The sequence below is a fragment of the Triturus cristatus genome, chromosome 3_2 (genome assembly GCF_964204655.1).
Source record: "Triturus cristatus chromosome 3_2, aTriCri1.1, whole genome shotgun sequence".
NCBI lineage: Eukaryota > Metazoa > Chordata > Amphibia > Caudata > Salamandridae > Triturus > Triturus cristatus.
The window spans coordinates 346,192,197-346,204,963 of NC_140584.1; the positions used below are offsets into that span (position 1 = coordinate 346,192,197).

The 12,767-nt window shown below is 56.0% G+C and overlaps 1 protein-coding gene across 5 annotated transcripts in view; it reads left to right on the top strand.

The window, feature by feature from the left end:
• The window catches only part of STPG1 (sperm tail PG-rich repeat containing 1), a 264,699-nt gene that overhangs the window by 136,410 nt on the left and 115,522 nt on the right, over positions 1-12,767 (top strand). The gene's annotated exons all lie outside the window — the stretch shown is intronic.

Genomic DNA, 12,767 nt, shown 5'->3' on the forward strand with positions numbered 1-12,767 from the left:
CAAACAGTTCTCACGCTCACTAATCTATACTTTCTTGTACATGCCTGATGTTATAAAAAGTTAAGGGAGAAAATGGGTGTAAAAATGGAAAGAAGGGAAGGGTGGGCTGGTGAGCTCTGTCTTTGAGAGCTGTGAGTCTGAGGATGGGTAGTGTGGGATTTAAACAGGGTGGACAGGGAACACCGTTAGGTAGGTTTTAGGACTGATGAGCCTTTCCCCTGGGTGACATATCCTGGAGCTCATGCAGCAAACTCCCAGCAAGAGCATGGACAAGCTAGGAGTAACTGATCCACGTTTAGGAAATGTTTGGGAGATAGGAATGGGTTATAGTGGGCAAGGAACAAAAGGCAAGAATTCCCAACTTTAGGAGTGAGAATCTGAATTCAGCATATTTTGTTTTGAAAACATATATTATTCGTCAGATTGTAAAAACGTTGCAGAGCTCTGCACCCCAGAGACAACTGCATGTTCAAGCCATACATTACCACTGAAGCAATCGACTTTTAGCGGTTACATCAGAGTGCATGACAGAATCATACAAAGGAATACGAAGAAAAAAAACAACAACCCCCCCTGAATTCAGCATATCTAATTATTATTGAACCCCATTTTCACCTAAGCAAAGATTCCGATTAAAATAATCAGGTTTTTAAAAATGTTATACCTTATTTTCATCCATCCAGAATGTTGTGTCTATAGCTTGTCTTTTTCTAAAGTAGACCACCCTTAACTTACCTTTTTCCAAGGATGGTCGGCCTAATGGAACTCCTAGGGCGGTGGGATGGGAGTGTGATCCTGCCATCAGATGCATTCTTTTTTTTTTTTTTAAAACCGTTTATTACAATCTCAAATATATACAGGTATGGGCCTACAACCTTCCGGCCGGCCGCTAAAGTGACAGAAATAAATGACATATATACAATAAGGCACTTGGCGTTACAGAGACGCTAAAGCAGGAGGTATCAACAACGTGGGCCACATAACTCTGAGCCCACAATACGGTTTCGTTTTATACAACACAACAACATAAAACCACACCCGCAAGGCAACCCGAGAGCGAAAGTGACAACATATGCTCCTCAAATGGGGGGACCCCGACCATACACTAAAATCGAAGGAGGGGAAGGGGAATAGGTCCGGGACTGGGAAAACACTGTGCCCGGGATTGAGGGAGGGGGTCATCTAGGGGGACGGAGCTGGTGAAGCGGGAGGCAACAATGGCGGGTCGCAAATACCCCCGCGGTAGGCGTTCCAGGGGCCCCACACCTTCAGCCACGCCCCGCGCCACATACACCACCTTCTCTCGGAACATGCACCAATCCATGTGTTCTTTCCAGGCCGACACTGCCGGGGGCCTCTGGGATCCCCACAGTTGAGCGATGTCACGTTTAGCAATCATATAACCCAGCGTCACCCATCGCGTCTGCGGAACCGAGTAGTCGGTCGGTTCCCACACATTCAGCAGGCATCTCCTCGCTTCAGGCACCAGCACGACATGCGTAACCGCTCGCAGGACCTCATGCACACCACGCCAGAATCGCTCCACCCTCGGACATTCCCACAGAATATGTAAAAAAGTCGCCAATGCACCGCACCCACACTTACACAGTCCATCCTCGGCATAGCCCATACGCAGAAGCCCTGGCCCCGTCATGTACACCCGGTGAAGTATCTTAAGCTGGACGAAGCGAAGGCGAGCCGGGATGGCCACCTCCTTCGGGGAGGCCACCGCGGAAATCCAGTCCTCGTCGTCCAGCTCCAACCCATCGGCAACCCAAGCCTCGCGTAGCCCAGTCAGTAAGCCCGAGCGGTCATTAATCAACTTCTTGTAGATGAGGGAGATCGTGCTGTCCGGAACGTGGCCATCTAGCACTCTATCCTCCAGTGGGGAGGACTCCGGGATGGCGGCCACGTCTGGGAAGACAGAACCCAGTGCGTGACGGACCTGCAGGTATCGAAAGTATTCACTGCCCTGCAGCTGAAACTCCGCCTGCAGTGTCTCGAATGTTTTGAATCCTCCCCTCGTCCAGAGGTCCCCCACTGTACTAATGCCTATCGTGTCCCACCTATCGAAGCCCTTCGAGGTCCATAGGGCGCCCAACCTCTCAGACGCATACAACGGTGACGCCCGGGTCAAACGGTCCTTCCATCCCATAGCTGCATTGGCCGCGTGCCATACTCGCACCATGACACGCGTGGGTCCCGTCAGGCGGGAATCGGGCACGCTAGTGTAGAGCGCTCGATTGTAATCGCCACCGGGCAGGAGCATCTTGTCCATTTCAAATGCCGGGTTTAAGGCGGGCCCGTAAAGGCCATGATTAATTGCAGCTAATTGGGAGGCCCAGTAATACCGCTTAATATCCGGGAGGGCAATCCCTCCGTCATACCACGGGAGCGTCAACTTTGCCAGAGCTATACGCGGCCTCCCGTCCCAGAACAGGCGGCGCTGCAAACTCTCCACCTCAATCAATCAATCAATCATAGGCATTTATAGAGCGCTCTACTCACCCGGAGGGTCTCAAGGCGCTGGGGGGGGGGGGGGGTGCTGCTACTGCCCGAACAGCCAGGTCTTGAGCTTCTTCCTGAAGGCGAGGTGGTCCTGGGTCAGGCGCAGGTCGGGAGGGAGGGAGTTCCAGGTCTTGGCGGCCTGGTAGGAGAAGGATCTTCCTCCTGTTGTCGTTCTTCGGATGCGGGGGACGGCGGCGAGGGCGTGGCTGGCTGATCGGAGGTGTCGTTTGGGAGCGTAGAAGTTGATGCGGTTGTTGAGGTAGCTCGGGCCTTGGTCGTGAAGAGCTTTGTGTGCGTGGGTGAGGAGACGGAAGGTGATTCTCTTGTTGACCGGGAGCCAGTGCAGGTCTCTTAGGTGTCCGGAGATGTGGCTGTGTCGTGGGATGTCGAGGATGAGTCTGGCTGAGGCGTTCTGGATCCGTTGGAGTCTCTTCTGGAGCTTGGCGGTGGTTCCGGCGTAGAGGGCGTTGCCGTAGTCCAGTCGGCTGGTGACGAGTGCCTGGGTGACATTCTTCCTGGTCTCGGTGGGGATCCACCGGAAGATCTTCCGTAGCATGCGCAGGGTGTTGAAGCATGACGAGGAGACGGCGTTGACTTGCTTGGTCATGGAGAGGGAGGAGTCCAGGATGAAGCCCAGGTTGCGTGCGTGGTCTGTCGGTTTGGGTGCGGTGCCCAGGGCGGGGGGCCACCAGGAGTCGTCCCAGGCGGAGGGCGAGGATCCCAGGATGAGGACTTCCGTCTTGTCCGAGTTCAGCTTCAGGCGGCTGGTCGACATCCACTCGGCTACCTCTTTCATTCCTTCGTGAAGGTTGGCTCTGGCGGCGGCGGGGTCGTTGGTCAGGGAGAGGATCAGCTGGGTATCGTCGGCGTAGGAGATGATGTTGAGGTTGTGTTGGCGTGCGATGGCCGCGAGGGGGCTCATGTAGATGTTGAAGAGGGTTGGGCTCAGCGAGGATCCTTGAGGGGCGCCGCAGATGACTTTGGTGGCCTCTGACTTGTACGGTGGTAGACGGACTCTCTGTGTTCTTCCGTCGAGGAAGGAGATGATCCATTCCAGTGCCTTCTCCTGGATTCCGACGTTGCGGAGGCGCTGCACTAGGGTGCGGTGGCAGACGGTGTCGAAGGCCGCGGAGAGGTCTAGGAGGATGAGGGCCGCTGTTTCTCCGTTGTCCATCAGGGTTCGGATGTCATCGGTGGCAGCGATGAGGGCGGTCTCGGTGCTGTGGTTGGCTCGGAAGCCAGACTGTGAGGGGTCGAGGGATCCGTTCGTCTCGAGGAAGGCGGCCAGTTGCTTGTTGACGGTCTTCTCGATGACTTTGGCTGGGAACGGGAGCAGCGAGATGGGGCGGTAATTCTTGAGTTCGGTGGGGTCCGCTGTTGGTTTCTTGAGTAGAGCGCTGAGTTCGGCATGCTTCCAGCTCTCAGGGAAGGTGGCGGTGGTGAAGGAGGTGTTGATGATGTCCCGCAGGTGGGGTGCGATGACGGCGTCGGCTTTGTTGAAGACGTGGTGAGGGCAGGGGTCGGTCGGAGATCCGGAGTGGATGGAGTTCATCATGCGGACGGTTTCTTCGGTGCAGATCGGGGTCCAGGCGCGGCGGGTGGAGGTGGGGGGCGGTGGTTCGGTCGGGTTGGACGTGGCGTTCGTCGGTAGGGTGTTGAAGCTGTTGTGTATGTCCGCGATCTTGTTGTGGAAGTAGGAGGCGAGGGAGTTGCAGAGTTCTTGCGATGGGGTGGTGTCGTTGTTTCCGGCGTTGGGGTTGGAGAGCTCTTTCACGATGTTGAAGAGTTCCTTGCAGTTGTGTGCGTTGTTATCCAACCGGTCCTTGAATGCAGTTTTCTTGGTGTCGCGGATCAGTTGGTGATGTTTCCGGGTGGCAGTTGGTGATGTTTCCGGGTGGCGGAAGTAACGCGCCGGGACCAGGTCCATCGAGTTCTGGAGAGCGTACAGAAAGCGCGGTAATGACATCATCTTGAACAATGCCGCCCGGCCGAGCGGCGAAAGCGGCAAGCGCCGCCAGCGCGCGACGTCCTCCTTCAAGCGCTGGAGGGGGGGAAGCAAATTCCGCTCGTAGCGGGCCACCGGGTCCAGCGTAATATAGACGCCCAGGTAACGAAACCCCTGCGAGGCAATCTGGATCGAGCAGCCCCACGGGAGAACAGGAGCCTCCCCGGAAAGCACATAGACACAGGATTTAGCCCAGTTGATGACAAGACCTGAGTTACGGCCGAAGGAGCGCAGAACATCGACCAGGACAATCAGTGATTTACGCGGGGAGGCTAAGTACAACAGGATGTCGTCGGCGTAGAGGGACACGCGGTCCTCATACTCCGGGGTCCAACGGAGACCACGGATAGAAGGGTGCCACCGCAGCCACTCCGCCAGGGGTTCCAAGGCCAGTGCAAACAGGAGCGGCGACAGGGGGCAACCCTGTCGCGTGCCCCGTCCCAGCACGAATGGGGCCGAGACTCGACCATTCACCACCACCTGCGCCAATGGGTCAGAGTACAACAATTTGACCCAGCTGATGAATCCCGGGCCAAATCCAAATTTCGCCAACATCACCCAGATGTACGGCCACTCGAGCGTGTCAAACGCCATGGTGGCGTCCAAGGACGCCAAGATGGCCGGCTCCCGCACGAATGGAACACGCGCGAGCACCCCGTGCAAGCGCCGCAGGTTAAGGGCCGTGTTGCGATGGGGAATAAAGCCGGACTGGTCTTGGTGGACCAGATCGCCCACCACGCCGACCAGCCGGTTGGCAAGCACCTTGGCGAGGATTTTAGGCTCCGCATTTAAGAGCGAGATCGGCCGATAGGATGTAACCCGGTCTCGCGGTCTCCCCTCCTTGTGGATAACCACGATGGTAGCTAGACGCTGGTCCGGCGGGAGGGAGCCCCGCGAGTGGGCCGCAAGGAACATCGCGCGGAGGTGAGGTGCCAGTACATCCGGTCGCAGCTTATACAATTCGATAGGAAGGCCATTCGGGCCCATGGCCTTGCCCGAGGCGACCGAGCGTATGGCGAGGGCGATTTCATCCGAGGTGGGAGCGGCATCCAACGAATCCCTGTCCTCCACTGAAAGCGAGGGCAGCGCGATGTCCCGCAGCAGGGCATGGGAATCCTCCTCCGAGCAGGGAGAGACCGGAGAATATACCTCGCGGAAATAATCCGCGAAGCAAGAAACAATGCCTTCCGGCTCAGTAATTCGTACACCATCCATCCTCTCAATCAGCGGGACCACACGACTAGCTCTCTCCTTCTTATCCAACCACGCAATCAGTTTGCCAGCCTTATCACCCACATCGTACAGTCGCCCCTGTTGCTCTCTGCTAAGGCCCCTGGCCGCCTCCGTGACGAGGGCCCTATAGGCCGCCTGTTTAAGGTGTAGAACATGCAGCGCCGCGTCAGTCACCCCACTCCCCAGACCACCCTCCAATTCAGTAATTTCGGCCTCCACCCGGGTCACCTCCTCCTGTGCGCGTCTGCGGGCATGGGAGATAAAGGAGAGGGCCTCCCCTCTGAGAACTGTTTTGAAGGCTTCCCACAGGGAGATAGCCGACGGGACGGACCCCACATTCTCCTCAAAATACCGTTGCAATGATTTAATCAGGTCAGCACGAATAGTGGGGTCACGCAGGTACCAAGCATTGATTGGGGCTACCCTGCCCTCTCCCCTCGGGAAGACACCCAAGTGCAACAGGAGCGGGGAATGATCTGAAATACCCCGCGCCAGATGGCGCACCTCTCCCACCCTCCCAGCATAGGCCGCAGGGACAAGGACATAATCAAGCCGCGAGAGGCTACCATGGGCACCCGAATGGAAGGTGTACTGCAGCTGGGTGGGATGCTTTAAACGCCAGCAGTCCACCAATCCCAGTGTGTCCAAAAGGCCCGCTAACCACGCCTGTGCCCGGGGGAGGTCCCTAGGGGGATGACGATCCATAGTCCCAGAAGCCACCGCATTGAAATCCCCCCCAACCACCAGAAGCCCCCCCGGGAGGTCAAGGAGGAGGCGTCCCAGATCTGCAAAGGTGGTGGACTGTAGCCCCGGTGGGACGTACACAGAGACAAAGACAACTACCTTGCCCTCCATCCTCCCCACCAAGACAGTGTAGCGTCCCCTCTCATCATGGCGCACCTCGTCTATTTCTAGCGGGAGCGAGGTCTTGACCATGATGCCCACCCCCCGCGAGCCTGATGTGAAGCCCGAGTGGGCCACCAAGCGAAAGCCACGGCGATTCATGGCACAAAAGGAGTTACCAATAAGGTGTGTCTCCTGCAGAAAGACCACATCAGGCGAAATCCGTTTCAGATACTGCAGGACCACACCCCGCTTGATCCTATCACCCAGTCCGTTAACGTTCCAGGACAACAAAGTCAAATCCCTACCCCCCATCACATAACGAAGCCATCATTTGTCCCCCCCAGAGCATCTCAAAAACAACAATACAATAACGGGTTTGCGTTGCGGTAGAAACGAACCACACCCCACCCCAACCCACCCAACCCAACAGAACTCCCCCCACCCTGCACCCCTGCATGAGCCCAAACAGCCCCCCCAAAGTGCAGTGTGCCTGTCGCCCCATAGATAAGAAAACTAACTGGTCCCCCAGAGGAGGAGGGAGATCCCCCAAGAGACCCCACACGACCTCCACAGGAGGGGAACTTACCCTAACAGTCAATAGTGACAACAACGCAGTCCAGAGCAAGGCCTACCATTAGACCCTCAGTCCTGATCCGGCGGGCCCTCCCCACCAACCGCACCCCCCCCACCCCCCCGGCCCCGATCTCCGGGCAAAGTGTCTAGCCAGTCCCCGGCCACCTCGGGTCGATCAAAAAAGTGCGTGTGGCCATCCACCTCCACTCTCAGCTTAGCTGGAAAAAGCATCGCATATTTGAGATTCAGGTCCCTTAGGCAACGTTTAACACCAAGAAAGCTCAGTCTCCGCTTTTGGACTGCCGGAGTGAAGTCAGGATAGAAATTGATGTCCATATTGTCAAGTTTGACCGGCCCTTGTAGCCTGGAAGTCTGTAGGATAGCGTCTCTGTCCCGAAAATTGAAGATCCGGGCGATGAGAGGCCTCGGAGGGGCTCCAACCTTAGGCCTACCCCCGGGGACCCTGTGGGCACGCTCCACCGCAAAGAATTTACTCAGCCCCCGAGGCTGGAGATGGGTGAGAACCAGGTCCTCAACAAATAGATCCGCCGCCTCCGCCTCGCGTCCCTCCGGCACCCCGATAATGCGGACGTTGTTCCTCCGGGCCCGACCCTCGGAATCCTCCAGTCGACGATTCATCAGGGCGCTCGCCTGGCCAAGCCTGCGCACCTCCTGTTGGAGGGCCGCCACGTCCGTTGTGAGGCCCGTGGTAGAGTGGGCCAAAGAGTCGACCCGGTCGTTGGTTTTAGACAAATCAGCCCTCACGAGGCCCACGTCCACGAGGACCGAGTCAATCTTCTGCGCCAGAGTGTCGAAGCGCTGGTCCACCGAGGCCTTCATCTCGGCGATGGCGCCCATGACGTCTCGGAGGGTCAGGTCCGTGGGCAGAGCGGAAGCATCAGTCGGGCCCGTAGGGGACCTACGCGGCGCCTCTGGGGATCCCTTCTGGAGGGTGTAGCGGTCCATACTGTTGGATTGCTGGGCCGCGCCACGGCGGGTCGATTTTATCTTAGCCCGATCGCCATCTTGTTTTGTGGACATGGTTTCAATCCCCGAGACGAGTCAGTCTCCTCAAGAAAAGGGGGGGGCCGACAATCCAGTTCAAGGGGTCCAGGGGGGAGCGACCACCGCTCCGCAGGACGGACCGCAGCTGGCGGACCGGCAGGGCACCCCAGCGAGACCACACCACCGCACACCGCCCCGCAACCCAACCTCGCCTGGCAGCAAGGAGGGCGCAAAAGCGAAAGTGAAAGTGCGGGGTACGCGAGTCACCCAGCCTTGCCCGCCGCTGTTGTTCACTTTGTGTCCGGATCGCCCCACAACTCCAGTACGGGGGGCCGGTGTGGAGAAGGCCGCAAACCTCAATCGATGCTCCTGCCGGTGTCCGAGGTCCGATTTAAAAACGGAAAACGGGCGTCACCTCTGCTCGGGCTCACAAATACAGTCCCCTCAGCTGGGACAGGATTCTGTCAGGATTTATGCAGGAGGTCGCGGAGGTCCTCGGGAGCCTCGCACCTACGCGGCCATCTTGGTTGCGCGCTAGGCTCCTCCCCCTCAGATGCATTCTTGAAGCCATCTTTGGTCAGTAGGAGGGGTTCCTGGGTGGAGAAGGATGATTTCTGATCATTTTCTGACACACAAATATCAATTAGAAGTAAAGGTTAATGTTCGCCTTACATTTTCCCAAAAGATATTGCAGGTGGGCATATTTCCCTGCATGAGGTGGGGCCTCAGGTAATAATGGCAAGGGATATTGATTCCCTTTGCTTTTGAAACAGCTTTAGCCAAGAGGGTTTGCCAAAGATTGAAGAGGACTACATAACAGTATGGCCTGTTCCCTAAGCGAGCATTGGGACCAGTGTCATGCTTCTTCTTTGCCATACAAGTAATGTGATCCATTTGTTCTTTAGAGCCAAGGGCAGATGTATGACCGTTTTTAGCAGTCGCAAACTGAGAATTGGGCCGTTTGTGATCACTAAAACGGCTGTCAGCATATAGTAACCCTATTTTGTAAGTCTGTAACCTACTACCGACTCGCAAAATAGGGTTTGCGTATCTCTGATAGGAAGGGGTGTTATAAGGGCATCCTTTCCTAATAGTAAGATGCAGTGGCTTGTACGAATGTTTTGCAACTGGAATGCGGTCGCCAAACGTTCATCTTTTACTGTCTCCACGAAGGCGGTGTAACCCATTCGCAAATGGGAAGGGGCCCACAAGGGACATCTTCCCCTTTGTGAACGTGGTTGCCAACATTTTTTAAGAGGGACCACTGCCTACTCTTAAAAAATTATGAGGAAACTTTTCATTTTTTTTTTTTTTTTTTTTGAAAAACCTTTATTTCTTCAAGAGTCTGGACACAGCTATTTAGCCGACAACCCGGAGGTTCGGCAGCTTCGGTAGAGAAGGACAGAGAAGCGTCCACATTGCATTAGAGGAGCAGTGAAAAGATTCAATTTTTAAATAAACGCAAACACACAACAAACCCCAGCAAGGCAAGAACACTGAATGCCCATGGTGATAGCCCCCAGGGGAGGCCGGACCCCAATCATCTAACAGTCACAGTACTGTGATAAGAGGAAGAAGGGGGACAGCAGAGGCCCAAGAAGTCAATTAACCATCACATCTTATATACTGAGCTGGAAAGAATGTCAAGAAGAAAGCTGTTCCTCGGGAGGATCCAAATCAGGGGCAAGACATATTCCCCCCCTGTATTGATTCCACCGCCCCCAGATGGCGTGCCACTTCCGAGGGCGGCCTCTAGCGCAATATACTGTCTTTTCCCTGAGCATACTCCAGTCCATATTTTCTTTCCACGCGGTCAATGTGGGGGGCCCCGCGGAGCCCCACAATCGCGCGATATCTCTCTTAGCGACCATGTTACCCAGAGTCACCCATTGGGTCTGTGCCTCATCGTGATCAGTGGGCCCCCAGACATTCAGGAGACAACACCGCGCTTCCGGCTGCATAGCAATGCCCGTCACCTCCCCCATCACTGCATGGACTCTCCTCCAGAATTCCGTGATGACACCACATTCCCAAATGATATGCAGGAAAGTACCCACCATACCACATCCCCTCCTACATAGGCCTTCCTCAGAGAATCCCATATGAACCAGCCTTGGCCCCGTCACATACACTCGATGCAGTATTTTGAGCTGCACCAGCCTCAGACGCGACGGGATCGCAACCTCCTTGGGAGAGGAAACAGCAGACTGCCAATCCTCGTCATCCAACTCGAGTCCATCCCTAGTCCACTGGTCCCGCAGCCCCAGAAGCATATCCGCCCGGACATTTATCAATTTCTTGTAGATGAGCGAGATCGTGCTCTCAGGCATATGGCCATCAAGGATCCGGTCCTCCAAAGGAGAGGACTCAGGCACCTTCTCACCCTCCACGAGAACTGACCGGAGGGCATGACGCACCTGAACATAGCGGAAAAACTCGGATGTCCCCAGCTCATACTCCTTCTGCAACTCTTCAAAGGACTTCACCCTCCCCTTAATCAGCACATCTCCGACCCTGGAGATGCCGATCAAGTCCCATTTATCAAAACCTTTTGTATGCCAAAGCCTACCCAATCTTTCAGATTCAAACAGCGGGGTAGCAAGGGTGAGCCTATCCTTCCAGCCCAGCGAGTCAGTTGCCATCTTCCACACACGCACCGCCACCCCAGTGGGCCCCGTGAGGGACGAGTCCAGGGACCGCGAGTACAACGCCCTGTGATAGTTACCACCACGCAGCAACCACCTGTCCATGGCATAACCAGGGCTGGGGACAGGACCATAGAGACCATGATTAATCGCGCTCAGCTGGGTGGCCCAATAGTAGCGTCGGATGTCTGGAAGCGCAATACCCCCATCATACCATGGAAGCGTCAACTTAGCAATTGCTATTCGCGGCCGCCCATCCCACAACAACGTTCGTTGGAGGCTTTCGACCTCCCGAAAGTAGTTGGCCGGTACCCAATCTAGAGTATTCTGCAATGCGTAGAGGAACCGGGGAAGAGACATCATTTTGAACAAGGCAGCGCGCCCAACGAGGGAGAGCGGCAGCCTCCGCCAGCCCTCTACATCCCGCCGCAGGTGCGCTAGGGGGGGGAGCAGGTTCCTCTCATACCGCAAAGCGGAGTCCGTGGAGATAAAGATCCCCAGATACACGAAGCCCTGCCGAGCGATCTGGATCGAACAAGTTCGCGGGATCGGTGGAACCTCGCCACTCAGAACATATAAATACGATTTACTCCAGATGATGACGAGACCCGAATTCCTACCGAAAGATGTAAGAACGTCACAGACCACTATAAGTGATTTCTTGGGCGAGGCAAGATACAACAGGATGTCATCAGCATATAGCGAAATGCGGTCCTCGTGTTCGGGCGACCATCTAAGTCCCCGTATATCCGGGTGCCAGCGTATCCACGCTGCCAGCGGCTCAAGGGCGAGGGCGAACAACAATGGCGACAGGGGGCAACCTTGCCGAGTACCCCTCCCAAGCTGAAACGGAGTCGATGCCCGGCCATTTACGACCACACTCGCAAGGGGTCCCTCATACAGCAACCTCACCCAGCTCACAAAACCATGGCCAAAGCCGAACTTGGCCAGCACAGCCCACAAATATGCCCATTCCACCGTATCAAAGGCCATCGTGGCATCGAGAGACGCCACAATAGCTGGTTCACGCAGCGTGCCCGCCCTGGCGATTACACCATGAAGGCGCCGAAGGTTTAACGCAGTGTTACGATGCGGAATAAAACCGGATTGATCTGGGTGGATCAAGTCTCCAAGTACCCTGATCAATCGGGCCGCCAGGATTTTAGCCAGAATCTTCGGCTCGGCGTTAAGGAGTGAGATAGGCCTATATGAGGCACACTTATCTCGGGGTTTACCATCTTTGTGTATAACAACAATTGTCGCCAGTCGCTGATCCAACGGGAGGGTCCCGCTCCCCCGCGCCTCCACGAACATGGCGCGCAGGTGAGGGGCGACCCTATCCGGAAACAGCTTATACAGGTCAACCGGCAAGCCATTCGGGCCCGAGGCCTTACCCGAGTTCAGCGCGCGGATAGCTCCCGCCACCTCATCGACCGTTATGTCTCCATCAAGATCATGCCTATCTACGTCAGAGAGACAGGGCAAAGCGATATCACGCAAGAGGTCACACGAGTCCTCCGGCGGCCTATCCGACACTGAGGCATAAACCATACGGAAATAGTCCGAGAAACACTGTACAATCCTCTCAGGTTCCACAATCACCTCTCCCCCCTCTCCCGTCAACTCCGGCACTACTCTATTAACCCGTTCTTTTTTGTCCAGCCAAGCTAGGAGTTTCCCGGCCTTGTCACCAACATCATACAGGCGGCCCTGCTGTTCCCTACTGAGGGTCTTAGCGGCATTCGTCACCAGGTCCTTATACTCGGCTTGCTTCAAGCTCAGCTCATGCAGTGAGGCCTCTGTAACCTCCTCCTCGAGCGCTCCCTCCAAAGCCACGATCTCCTCCTCAACCTGCATAACCTCGCCATCTCTCCGCCGCTTGGCCGCCACTACAAGGGAGAGGGCCTCCCCTCGCAGCACGGTCTTAAATGCTTCCCACAGCGACACAGCCG